The sequence below is a fragment of the Electrophorus electricus genome, chromosome 4 (assembly GCF_013358815.1).
Source record: "Electrophorus electricus isolate fEleEle1 chromosome 4, fEleEle1.pri, whole genome shotgun sequence".
In the NCBI taxonomy this organism is placed as follows: Eukaryota; Metazoa; Chordata; class Actinopteri; order Gymnotiformes; family Gymnotidae; genus Electrophorus; species Electrophorus electricus.
In genome coordinates this window covers 16,352,216-16,366,168 of record NC_049538.1, presented here as the reverse complement: position 1 = coordinate 16,366,168, position 13,953 = coordinate 16,352,216, and the positions used below count along the sequence as shown (strand labels likewise).

At 43.1% G+C, this 13,953-nt stretch overlaps 1 pseudogene; it reads right to left on the bottom strand.

Moving 5' to 3' along the window:
• Nucleotides 1–2,008: 2,008 nt before the first annotated feature.
• LOC118241219 lies at nt 2,009–13,704 on the bottom strand (annotated as a pseudogene).
• Between the last annotated feature and the right edge of the window lie 249 nt (nt 13,705–13,953).

The following is a 13,953-nucleotide window of genomic DNA, read 5'->3' as shown; positions in this document are numbered from 1 at the left end:
GTGAAATCTACTGTGCCATATACTCAAGATCCAATGTCAAACGAGTCCGCACATCAGGTGTTGAACCCATTCATAGTATTTTTCTGCTTATCTAATATGCCAATATTTTCTCGTAACCATCCCACCAAGTCCTAAAAACACTGAAACCTAAATGCTTAGTAACTACAGTAAAGCTTGTGTCACTGTCTTAATTTACATTCTGCATTAGTTCATCAAATGGTTATTTATTGAGAGTGAGTCTGTATTTTTTAATTGAAAAAAATAAAACTTTGTCAGCATTAAACAGGTTTGTTGTCTGGTTTGAAGGCTGTGGTTGTGCTATTTTTCTGGCCTTTCTGCCCTTCCAACTAGTTTCTGTACCCAGTCATTCCATCAAGGGAGGTGTGTTGCTATTGAAATGTCTAATTTCCTTTATCTATTGAATTCATGACATACATTAGAATTACATTTATTATAGCTGCAGGTGGCAATTAAGGGGTCCAATCATTTTATCACAGCTGCACAACTTGGTTGCTGATCACATCCCACATTAAGTTCACCAGCCTCTGTGGTTGGTTTTGAGGTTTTGTTCCCAGGAATGTTGTATTTTAAATCTAATCTCTCAATTTTCTCTGCTGAATTGCTTTATATAAATATAATTTTTTTCTGATTTGACATGAGTAAGAAATATAGTTCCCCCAGAAGGTCAGTTCACCCCAAATGTACTTGCATTCACAGTATGTTCATATACACCATTGAAGTTTGGTGATAATCTAACACTCTATGGCTAAGTTTTATGCTATTAATTAAGAAAAATCCTGCTCTTGGGGATTGACAGTTAAATACACATATTTTTGATCATTATTTACAAGAAGATCTGCATTTTTTACATTTAAAAGGTATCTCTAGATCAAAAGGTCACTGACTTGTTTAAAAGGTACATTTGACCAACTAATTTAGGTATCAAAAACAGGCTAAAATAGGTTTACGAAACGTATTGAACTTATTTGTGGAATAGTCACAAAGTATTGCACCACATTTCTCATGCACAATTTGAACACAATGGGATTGACTCATTTTTCTGTTTTTAAATACCTTTTCATATGTCAGAGGGGCTCTATTGGCAAAAATGTCCTATAATTGCCATGCTAGCTCAAAGTCCATAAATTGGTACTCATGTCAAGTTTCATAAGAATTACTCAAAGAAGTCTTAATTTTTTTCAGCTGTTTTGAATGAATCAGTACACCTTGGAAGGATTGATAGGTATGTAGGGGCCATATACCATACAAATATCAACATGTTTCAGTCTCATCAACATTTTGATACCAAATTTGTGAAGATTGGAGAAAGGTCCTACGACTAGTGTGTTACAGTTCATCAGCAACATAAAAAGCAGTAGGATATTTAAATTCAAAGTAATTTCTACAAGAATCAACGTTATAGCAGTCCACTGAAGCCAGTTCTATGATTAGCCAATTACCTGAAAAACATTAGCCAATGTTTGAGTCATCCTTAGGAATCTTCCAGCTTGCTTACAGAAGCAGTATGCAAAATTTCATCTTGATCAGAAGAGCAGTTGTTGAGAAACAGTTATTTGCATATTATAATGCCCCATATTGACAAAACTGCTACATTTGGTAAGCTACCTCAAAGTCAATACTGGTATAAGTCTTTTAAATTTCATGAAATCTGAACATGTCCTTCAGGAGTGACAGCTAGTTAAAATTAAAGCCTGACCTTTGTACTACTACTTTGTACTACTAATATTAGACTGGAATAGGACAGCTGTATTTTTTATGTCAGGTTTTTGTTTAAATAATTATTGAGATTCAGACTCTTGCAAATATTTTGACACCAATTTCACTCAGATTGTGTGAAAATCCTAGGACTGGTTTGAAATTAGCAAAAACAAACAAACAAGTAACAAAAAAAGTGAAATCTAATGGGCAGAGCCTATCTGAATTCAGGAGAAGCTAAGGAAGAATAAAATAAAAATAAATAATATTATTTCTATATTCACCTCTGCCTTTTGTTTGGAACATCTGCAAATGTTACATTTAGTTTTAACTGCAGTTCATAAAGGAAAAAGCAAAAATACATTAGAGTCAGAACTTTTGTTTCTTTGTCACACAGTTTTATTATTGTTTTGAATTATTGTATTGTCTTTTAGCACACGTTGGCAAATGTGTCCATCCTCCTGTCAATTGTCCTTGGACTTGTCCTCGGCCTCGCACAGCCAGGTGAAAAAGGCTGTCACGGATTTGAGGGCCACACCTTTGCCTCTTGTTTTGCTTGGACAGCAGCTGCTGGTGCACCTCCTGCTCCTCAAGTTTGGCCTCCTTATGGATTTGCTCGATGGTCTTGGGCCCGTGGTCAGCTCGCCGCGACACCCAGTTATGCTAGAAAAGCAAAATCAGCAGATGCATACTTTTGTATCACCATGCGCTGGAATGGCAAACACAAACACACAAACACAGGCAGAGTCTCTAACCAGTCGCAGGTTGATGACGTCCTGGAGCACGAACCGAATGCGTGAGGAAGCCCTCCTCTCCTTCACTGTCTTTTCTATATATTTAAAGTAATGATCCATTTTTGGAGAGAGAGAGAGAGAGAGAGAGAGAGAGAGAGAGAGAGAGAGAGAGAATGTAAGAGAAACGTCGACAAATTTCAGGTATTCTTCACCTTTCGGTTCGATCAGGTGTGCTCTCAGCTGAACTCATGTCGCAAGACGTTTATGACTCTTATGTAAACCCTGCTGCCTTGCACGTTGGTCAGTGCTGTAAGCAGTTCACTGCCACTGTGGGTGTAGCTGTGCTGTCATCAGCTGCACTTGGCTTTGGGGAATCCAGGGTGCAGCAGCAGGAGGCGGCAAACGTGGAGGAGGCTGTGAGAGCAAAACCTTCTAACAGCTGACCAGTCCTGAATAAAAGCCTTTCATTTTGTCAGCTGCAGTAGGAGCAGAGCTAACAACCACACTAACAACTTCACTAAACAACATGAACTTGGACACTTTTAAAATCATTGCCAAGGCCTAATAATACACTGATATCAGCACAGCATGCTAGTCGCACTATAGATGATGATCCTAATTAGTTGGCTACCCTGTAGTCAGAGTGCAGGCAACAGGCAAGCAACAGAAAACACTGACAGCAAAACTTTTATAGACAACATTTCAACATGCTTGTTTTTTGGTTAAAAGCGTGCATGGAGAAAAAAAAATACAATAAAAAAGACCAGGAAAATTGAACACAAATAACTGTCACACTAGTTGGTGACTGAACTGTCAACATCACAACTGCTGTTCCTACTAGAGACAAAATGGACAGTCAAGATACAATATTCAAAACATCTTCATCCAGTTTCGATGTGTAAAGTACTTACTGTGAAAAATGCAACACAGACCAAATCTGGACAAAATGTGCACAGTCGCTGCACTGCACACTAGCACTCATCTACACATGCACCGTAAACCTTTACATGACATATTAAAGATAAACCGATGCAAGTGCTGAGCATCTGCTGAGAATATTAAATCAACCCAGACCAGGCCCGCGGCCTGCTTACCCTGGCCTTCTCCAAGTCCAGGTCTTTGCCGATGGCTGTGAGGAGGTGGCACAGACGCTCCAGGCTCTCCTCATTGTGGTTCATGAACAGCTTGACCACGCAGTCGTGCATGATGGCCTCTGACAACATGCGCAGCTTGAACAGCTCCCCGATGAACTTGATGTTGCCGATGGACCTCCTGTGGGCCTTGTCCTTCGCCTCCTCCAGATCCTCCTCCAGCCTCTCCCGCTCGCTGGCCTTGCGAGGAGTAACCAGAACAAAGACAAAAGCAAGAAACAGCGCGTTTGGACCCGATAACGACCTGGCCGCCTCCCAGCACTGCTGCTGATTTCAGTCCCCTTTCTCCTGATCTGTGGGTTGGTGAGTCGGGTAAACTAGACAGGAGTGCTGCTTACTGAAGTGGCCGCTTCCAGCTGGTGCCGCAGCTTCTCCAAAACATCATTGTTGACCTTGTCCTTCTCAAACTCCTTCTGACAGCGGTTCAGCAGCAGCTTTTGGAAACTCACAGTGCTGGTGGGCTTGTCTGCCATGGGCACTTTTAACTACACAGGAAAGACATGTAGGAGAAACACTTGGGTATAAGACAGTGTTGAGAGTTCTGTTACTAAATAGAAGCTGATTAAAGCTCCATGTCACTTTAGAGTGGTTCAAACAGAGTTCACTTCTGTGTGGCATTTGCTTTTGTATGGAACTTCAGCAGCAATGTATGGGAACATGTTACTCACCATAGCCAGGCAGCTGCACATATTGCCATAGGCCATAGAGAAGCTGGGCTCATCGATGGCTTTTTCAAAAACCAGGTCAACCACGCCTTTGAGGCGCTCCTCCGTGTCGATGGTGAGGTCCATCACCTGCTTCATCAGCTGGTTAAACATCTGCGGTGTCAGTTTGTTCAGGATACTGCGCACCTTCTAGAAAAGCTCCTGGAGAGGAAAACAGACTACCGACTAAGCTTTCCATTACAAAGAACCCAATCTTTTGTTAAATTCAGCAGTTCTTCCACATAATGACTAACTCCTCACTTTCACCAAATATTTACTCTGCCATTTGGAACTTCGTCATGAACAAAAATCACTCAGCTTTACTATATAGACTGATAAAGGCATCATACATCAATCACACTTTCCGAGAAGTGTAGCACTGGCAGCAAACAGTTTATCAAATCTTATCAACTAAAACCCCTCATGTGCTCTAAATTCAAATTAAAAGAAAACCCATTAGAACTACCTACAAGAATTTCAGATTTAATCAACATATAACTCCTACAAACAAAAAAAATATATACATAATAACCAAATCTGATCCAATAATAACCCTACCGACCAGACAATGCAATGAAGATCTGTCAGTCTCTCCAAATGCTGAATTGCACACAAATTTGCAAGAATATTTTTAACACAACCACTGGGTGTTAACTTATAATATATACAAGATCATCCACAGAATACACTACAATATCTACAATACTCTCTCACCAAAATCAACACCACAATCAACACAAGGAACAACAAGCACACAAGATCTGGCTCTCAGTATCATCACACCCCCTGTTTACACTAGAAACCAATGTCCCCCTGCATAGCTACATCCATGCACATTAAACAATTAAACGACTCCAATTCTTGAAGAGCATTTTTCAAAAAAAAAAAAAAAATTAAGTAGCTTTCAAGCCCACCATAACAGGCTGTGACTCTGAAATCTGAAAACAGGGCATGGCGGAGTGAGGTGCTGACCTGAGTTTTCTGGGTCTCGGGGTTCTGGTTGTTCTCCCTTTTCATGCCAGGTTTCCAGGCATTCTCGGCCTTCTTCAGCTGCACCTCGTCGTTCATGGACACGTTGGTGATGATCTTGCGGGGAGACGGCCGTCTCGGGCCTACACTGAGCAGCTGAAGCAACGAATGGGTGCTCTTTATTATGGGCGGTAACAATGTCACAAAGACCTCGGTCACATAAGATGACCAGGCGCTCATTCATTTGTGACAGAAGACAAGGGATGAGCGGAGAGACCCACCGGTGCACCCCTGCCTCCAGGAATTGCCCTGCTGAAGTCTGCAGAGGCTGGGTTGAAGCCTGGGTCTCTGGCGATAATGCGAGGGTCCACCTGCTGCAGGGGCAGCTTGTTTTGTTTGATCTAGAAAAGAACAGAGTCAAGTCGAAGTCCATCAGCCCCTCTCCATGGAATGGTTTTAAAGGTCCCCTAAGGCCAATGTTTTAGCAGGCTTATCTTGTCCAGTACCACATCAGAGATGGGAGGAAGCCCCTCTGGCTTCTGCATGCAGGCAGGCATGAACTGGAAGGCCAACAGGAAGTCTCTATCATACTGCCTCTTCACATCCTTCAGCTCTGGCTCTGCATGCAGAGAGGGGTACAGTGAGCACCTGGAGAGAGGAATCACCTCTCTGTCAGGACACTGGTCCTGCCCCACAGGAGTGTCCTCTTTTGGCTTCTTCTAGGTGTTGGATAAACTAATAGCTGTAAATCATAACAAATCAGTCTGGTGTCTTTTTAGTGTCCTAACATAGCATGTCATGCATGTAGTTATTTACCTTGACTCAAGCTTTGCCTAAGCTTGGACTGTAAGATGGGCTCCACTTTATCCTCCAGCAAGACCTCTGGCTCCTTCCCAGTCTCTTTCAGCTCTGCCCCAGTGGAGGCTCCACAGGCCAGGCCTGCCTCTATAACAGCCTGGCCTGGGAGAGTGAGGCCTGAAGGAGCAGCAGTGCCGGAAGGCAATGAGGGCGTCAACCGCCTCTCCGGCTGCTGGACTTGCAGCCTTCGCCGGACAGTGGACCTCCAGGGCCAGGCCGACATTGACATTCCACTGCTCTGCTACCTGGCTGTTCAGCTGCTGGGATTTGAGGTAGAAAATGCGAGGATAATGAGGGTGTGGACATAAAAACTAGCAAAAGACAGAAAAGATGGAGAAAGAGAGAGAGAGTGAGAGAGAGAGAAAGAGAGAGAGAGAGAGATACTGCACACACATGCAGAAGAAAGGGAATGGCAATGAGGGTGGGGGGTGAGCACAGCACAGCACAGCACAGCATAATTAGAGAAGTGAGTAGAGAAAGAGGCAAAGAGAGAGAGAGAGGAAATGAGAAAGCACAAGAGGGCAAAAGATCCAGCCGCAAAGGCACAAAATGTGTGTGTGTGGAGGTGGGGGGGGGGGGGGTGAAGACACAAAGACAGCAAGAGACAGCAGACAAGCATGGGGTGCTTAAATAAATGGGCAGGAGAAATAGAGAAAGAGAGGAAAGAGGAACACTGTTAACATTTAGGGAAAGAGGACACAAAGTAAGTGCAACAGCGCAGTAGTGAGTGTTCCCTTTACAGAGAGGCCTTTCCTCAGAGGAGCTGAGGTGCTCAGGGTTTGGCTGAATCCTTCTTACAGGGCCTTTATGTGGGCTGTCTGTGTAGAGGGAACACGAGGGAAGATCAGGAGGATTTGAGTGGCTGTGAGGGAGAACTAAGATGGAGGCAGACGAAAGAATAGGCACGGCAAGTCGGAACATCAAAACACATCTGAGAAGCCTTCTTAAATCAGAACAGCCACAATCACACAAGCTACTGGAACAAGTCAAATATGACGGAGGAGGGTCAACGGTGCGACCGAATCACTGAAGAAGGAAGAGAGAATGGCCGGAAATCAAACTACACCATCAGATTTTGTTGCTGATTGTATGATGCTTTTAATAGGACAAGACAATGAAAGCCAGCCAAACAACCAAACAATCAGCTCAGAGCTTATTATGAGGGAGGACTAGATGAGAGAGTACTTTGACCTGTGGAGTGGATCACGCGAAGCAGCGGCCTGCAGCCGATCAGGGGCTCGGGCTGCGGGACTGAATGGCTTACCTGTGGAGCAGTAGGGGTAGTGCAGGGACGTCCCACTGGTGGGCTTGTGTTCTGGCTAATACCTACTCCTGACATGATCTCCTCTGTGATATCCTTGCCATCCTGGTTAGGGTCTCGGATACGGATCTTAGCGAACAGCAAGTTATTTGCATCTATTAAGTCAATCCACAATTAAATTAATTTCACCTCTGAGGCAGGGGGAATACTCACTGTTTTCTTTACCCTCTTAGTGGGTGGAGGCTGCTGAGCTGTATGCACTATTATGGATGGAGATTTGGTGTATATGGTCTGGCCAGGATAGTATGAAGGCCCTGCCACTAGTGGTGACCAAAAAAAAGCACTGGTTTCAGTTAGAGAGCAAAAGAAAAACCAGTTTCAGCCAGCAGGAATACCCAGAAGAAAGGTCTCTTTATCGGTGAGAGCACGCATGTGGGTTTCCCAGGTGGGGGTAGAGAAAGGGAAGTCCAAACTCACCATATGCTAGTGGGCAGTCTGCAGGAAAGAGCCCAGGGTAGAATGTACTGGGTCCTGTGGGCTGGACGGAGTACTGCTGCTGATGTCCCACAGTAGGGAAGGCCACTGTGGCGATACTGAGAATGAAACAGAACAGCAGAGGTAAAGGGCCTAGCACCAGACATGGCCATTCATATAGGACACTCCTAAAAGAGATATTAAAAGCAGTAAACAAACAAAAAATACAAAAACATTTAGTTTTTACACTGAAAAAAAACTAAACTAGAACTTCTCATTTCTGCTTCCAAGATAAAACATATTTTTATCTACACATTTTAGGAGCAGTTTATTTATTGCTGGCCAACCTGTTTATAGACAGATTTTCAACCCATTTGCTACACTGTGTACATATTTGCACAGGCGCTTTTCTCTGCTCTGGGTACCTGAGGCACGTAATACTGGAGTACGTAGTACTGGGTGGTCTGGGATGAGGTGAAGGGCATGGGCGTCAGGAACATCATGATGGGCTGGCCGGACACGGGTCGAAAGGAAGGGCTGTTACTTGGAATGGCAGGCTGGGCTGTCTGCATCTGAGGGATCTGGAAAAGCTGGGAGAGGAGAGGAGTGGAGAGTGAGGGTCACAGAGCAGCGTGGCGTATGCCGCAGCAGCCGGCTCAGACGCTCGGAGTGAAGACTTTAGTCAAGAGTTGAGTCGTGGACTCTACAGCAGTTGTACTGGGAATGTTGAGGAGATATATACATAAAAAAAAAAGTTTAAAATTTTCAAGGGATTTTGAATGTCCTATTATGCTAGGCATGCAAGATACAAAAAGAAAACCTTTCAAGAGTCTGTTTCACATGCATGGCACTAATACAAGGGTGACTGAACTAGCATGAAAAATTAAATTAAAAGAAATTTAAAAGAATTAAAAGAAATGACGGATGCAGCTAATTAACCATGATTGCAGGAGAAGGGGATATTATGTAAAAGACAACTAATCTTGAACGTAAATTTGTACTGAGAATCTGAGTCTATCAATGCCATTGCTGACAAAATATCATGACATGAGCTAGAATTCAGAATGTGACAAACCCCCATCCCAGTTGGCTTTGATGCTCAGAATGGGAACACAGTGAGGGAATTTCTTCTACATGAGAAACAGTCAAATGAGCCTAAGAGGTGATTCTCACATACTGTCTCCCACCAAGCTGTTGCCATCTTAACATTTTCTGGACATAAAATCCTCCCTCCAGCAGTTATGCAGGCAGGCAGAAATGAACCTTTGTATGGGCTCCTGGGTAATGGAGCATACCATGTCCAAAACAGATTATTGAAAAGCACTGGAGTCCAAAGGAAATAAAGAGAAACAGACTAAAAAAGACTAAACATAAAAGACTAAACATAGGTGCTGGCATCCTCCGAACTGGGGAGCAGAGTGGAGCGCAGGTGCACCACTGAGCTACTGGAATGTCTTTCAATGCATTTTTTGAAGACTGCAAAATTACCTGAATGGATCTCAATCCTCCCTTGAATATTGAAGCAGGAACGAGAGAGAAGCTAGTGGAAGAACGCACTAATGGGTGTGGAGGGTCAGAGAGACTGTAACACGCTCACATACACTGGCACACACAATTTAAACAAATCTTAACAATTTAACCAAACAAGTTTTTTTTTTTTTTTTAAATGACGGAATTGAACACTGTTGTTACAGTGGAATTGTGAGGTCAGAGGCAGAGCAAATGTGTTCCACTAACCTTCCTGGCCCTTTAAGTGCACTACTGCAGATAGACTGAAAACAAATTTCACCTAAATAAAATCACACTGTAACACTGAAAACATAAACACAGACAAGCACTGAATGAGTGGTAAAGGGCATTAAAGCCTAAGTATTACATGGAGATCACCGCTCACATTTTCAATTCTTTCCTTTGACAAAACAACTCACATCAACAGCCAAGGCACTGCACTGGCTTTCTAAAAGGAGATGGCAGATGGCACTATCAATTAGCTTCACTCAAAAATGGGAGAAAACAAGGAATGCGGCATGTTATGCGCTCGTGCACATAGTTCGGTCACACGTCTCTGCTATGGTCTTCCAACGTACACTGCCCTTGATATGAGGCAATATGGCCACCTACTGTAAGCTCAACCTTGGGTCATAATATCATGCAGAGCCTTCATAATACCCTATGCTTCTGTGCATGTGCTAGTCAGATTCAAGCTCAAATATCGTCTCTCTCAGCTAGCACAGCCCGGCCTCATCTGTCTACAAAACTTCCAAGAGGTCTCTGGTACACTAGACAAATGTTGCTGTTTTGTATTCACAGAGAACATTTATCCAAGTATGTGTACAGGTCAAAAAGCTGGGATGCGGCTGGGAGACAGGAATCCATCTGCCTCTGAGATTGATGTGTGAGTTGGGGAGGGGAGTGCAGTGGCTAGAACACTAAACTTGGCGAGGTTTTAGCACAGGCACACAGAGGAGCATGCAGCATACAGTGGGAGGTGCTGCGCTGCAGTGGCGGACATTAGCTGCTGGTGGGCTGGACGAGAGAGCAAACTGGGGGTGGAGGAGGGTGGCGGGAGCCAGGCAGAGACTGTGGGGGCAGGATGCATGCAGATGCATGTCACATGCTGCAGGAATCTGGACCATGTTGCTGACAAGTTCATTGAATGTTTTGAAGCCAACTACAGCACATGCATGTCTGTGTTGTATTTGGGCTTGGTGTAGTAGGGTCAAGGAAGACTTATTTTTAGCTGAAGATGTCTATCAATAGCAACACACTTCCCTCTAGTGGACACTTAACTCCAGATAACCATATTTACTGCTAAACTTTGGCTGACATCTCAATTGAGGCGCACTTCATACAGAATGAATACAAGTGCTAATTTACTGTCTTGTGCAGTTTAATATAACAAGCTCATGGTTCATTGCAGGTGGAGCCACCGTCCTTGTTGATTGAAAACCTTAAGAAGCAGAAGCAACAGTCCTATTCCAAGCTAGAGAAAAAAGGCACAGGACTATCACACAGTAGACTCTGAAATGGAGGATCTCTCACATTAAGGTATGGCTATGCCGCCTTGACTTTTTACCTCCAGACATTCTTGTGTGGTTCCTAGAGTTTTCCCACATTCCAGTCATTTTCTCAAGTACACTTTAAATAGAAAATAAAGATATAGACGCAGTAATTAATTGAAGAGAATAGCCGGTGCCATCTTTATTCTGAGCTCAATGTTGCCTACAGACGAGGCATTGTCCACAGAATGTCTAACAGTCTCAGGTGGGTTCAATCTTTACACATTTTCATCAAGTTACAAAACCATTCTTTATTAAAATTGTATCTTCAGGTGGTATCCTGGCCTCAATCCCGGACTTGCCACAGAGGCCATATTTGGTCATTGTCACTTCCTGCTTACTTCCAAAGCCTAATTTGGTCTTTTACAATTCCTGCCATCATATTATTACATTAATAATTTCATTTTATTACCTCACTTGAGTACACCTCTGGCTGGATATTGAACCACTTGGTTGTAATCCTAAATGAATCATGAATGATGCAATCAAAGGATCACTGCTTGAAGCCAAGCAAAAAAGTTTGATTTTTCACATTCACAGACATGAAGAACCAGCAGGACGAATCAAGACTCATGTGAACTGTGTGGGAAAGTAGACTTTGCACATTTGATGAAGTTGTAAGCAAAGAGGTATTAAGAACATAAGCCTGTGTAAATCCTGATAAGCAATTGTAGTTCGGAAGTGTTTGAATATGTGTATTGTTTGTTTGTATTTTCACAGGCCAAAAACAAGTACTAATTAGCAAGATTTACTACCTCCCAGTACACCATTTCTTTTTACTGCCTGAGTAGATGTTGATGGAAGTCAAAAGGCCAACAGAAGCAACAGCCATCTGGTGGTTGCTTCCAGACTACCAGATCAGCTTGATATTCTCTATTGCCTCTCTCTGGCAGAAGACCCACCAGGTCATTCCACATTTGCATAGTTTTGGTGATGCTGTTTGCTTTGGCTTCAGTGTCACTTTGGTGGGCTTCTTTGGATGGGATGACTCCCCCGCTGAGAGTGTGCGGGCTGTTGTGGAGAGAGGATGTGTCTCCAGAGTCACATCCAGACCCACATATGGCCACCGCAACCAGAAAAGCACAGGTGAGGAAGGCAAGGCTTCTGAGAGCTACCAGCCAAGCAGGTGTGGACAGAAAAGAGGTGCTCTGTAGCAAAGAGAAAGGAAGCTGATTGCTTGCTATGTAAAAGGAGAGAAGCCTGGAAGCTGGTGTGGATAGTATGAAACCCACCAAAAACAAAAACAACAGCTTCATTTGGAAAAAAAAAACCAAAAAACCCCACAAAATGCAGCAAGAGAGAACAGGCCTTTGCCTATCTTAGATAAATCAATGTTTGAGATAATCAATGCTTACAAAAGCATGGTAGCCAGGAACAAAAAAGTAACCGAAAGTATTCAAGGTGAAATGTGCAGTGTATTGGCTCAGTCATTTCAACTGTTCCCCATTTTTTTTTATATCAATTTTCATCTCTGACAAGGAAGATGTGGAGGGGAACCTGGGAGCCTGTTGGACAGGGTAATGAACTGGATTGCAGGCTCAAACACTGTATGCACTTATATGCACTTGAAGGACAGTGTTCAGTTCCGTGTATGCCTTTTTTTCTATCGTCACTTTGTATCAACCGGGAAGGAGCAACTGTCATTCACACCCAGCAGGAATGTAGCTAGTTGTGACCTTGAGAATTCTTGGCTATGGAATCACCAAAAAGTATCTTAAGCACTTCAGCACCATTCTAAGACAACCATTGACAATAATTACTCACCTTAATGAATGCTTTGTCCGCATCTTGGCTGCATCTGAGCTGGTGGTTGAAAAGCAGGGCCCGCAGCTGTCAGTTCTCGTGCTGGATGTCATACTGCTCAGTGGTCTGACAGGCGTGCACAATTCGTAGGTCTGTTCAAGGTGGCGCTTGTACACCTCAATTTCCATCGTAATTGTTCTGTACAACCATTAAAAATTTGACAGAAGTTAAAAAACAGCAGAACGGTTTGTTACAACTGGAAAAAAAATTTATAAGAAAAGATTGTTTGTTGTTGTACATGAAAGTCAGAGAGCCATGAGGATAAGCCCTCTTGTCCAAAGTTCTGATCAGCAGTTATGACCTCCTAACACTGCAATCAAAATGCACGGGCAAAAGATGCATTACTGAAAAAACACTCTGCAGATCTGGAATTCATGTCACCACAGTCAAAGTTGAAGGTTTTGTTCGGTGAAAAGAAAACAAATGCATCAAAGTTGGCGTTATACTCAGTAAGAACTCAGTACAGTAAGAAATTGCAAAATACTCAGAGAACTCTGTGCATGAGTCGGTGGCTCAATAGTCCAACTAAAATCAGCCAGGACCACAGTTTAGTTGGGCTAAACATGAATCAACTAAATCCTTAGTCAGAGAATGATATTCTGTCTTTGCTGCTTACATGATCAGCTTCTTTCAAATAGCCATGCAAACTTGGTCAACTTAGTTATTTAGGAATAATATCAAACTACATGTGGGCCATCAGATCCTGTCTGCCCTTGAAGACCCACTCACAATCTCTGCCCAAGTCAGAGACTATTTACAGCTATGATCTTAATTCCAGCACTGGACATGCATTACCTCGCACAGTTTCACAACTCTGGCGCTGCAATAAACCTTGCATACGTCTTAACTAAGAAGGCAACAGTTCAAATGAAAACCTACTTCCTCTCTGGGAGTGAAGGAAGCCAGCTGCTTGATCTTCAGTGTCTGGTTGAGTCTTGGATGCATCAAGTACAGAGACACAAGCTGATACCCCATGGTTGAGGTGCTCCATATATTGTGCAAGGATCGGTTCATTATAATCACCATTCTGCATTTTTTAACAGCAGCAACAGCATAAAATGCTTCAGTTAAGGGTGCATCATTGGAAGACTTTCACTAAAATATGTCCTCACCATGTCTCAAATACAGCAATACCTCTTAGAAGCCATTGTACTGCACACAGAATGGACAGTCCCAGCAGTTTCTGTTCCCATATGGAACCTCAGTGTTTTGATTACAGAACCA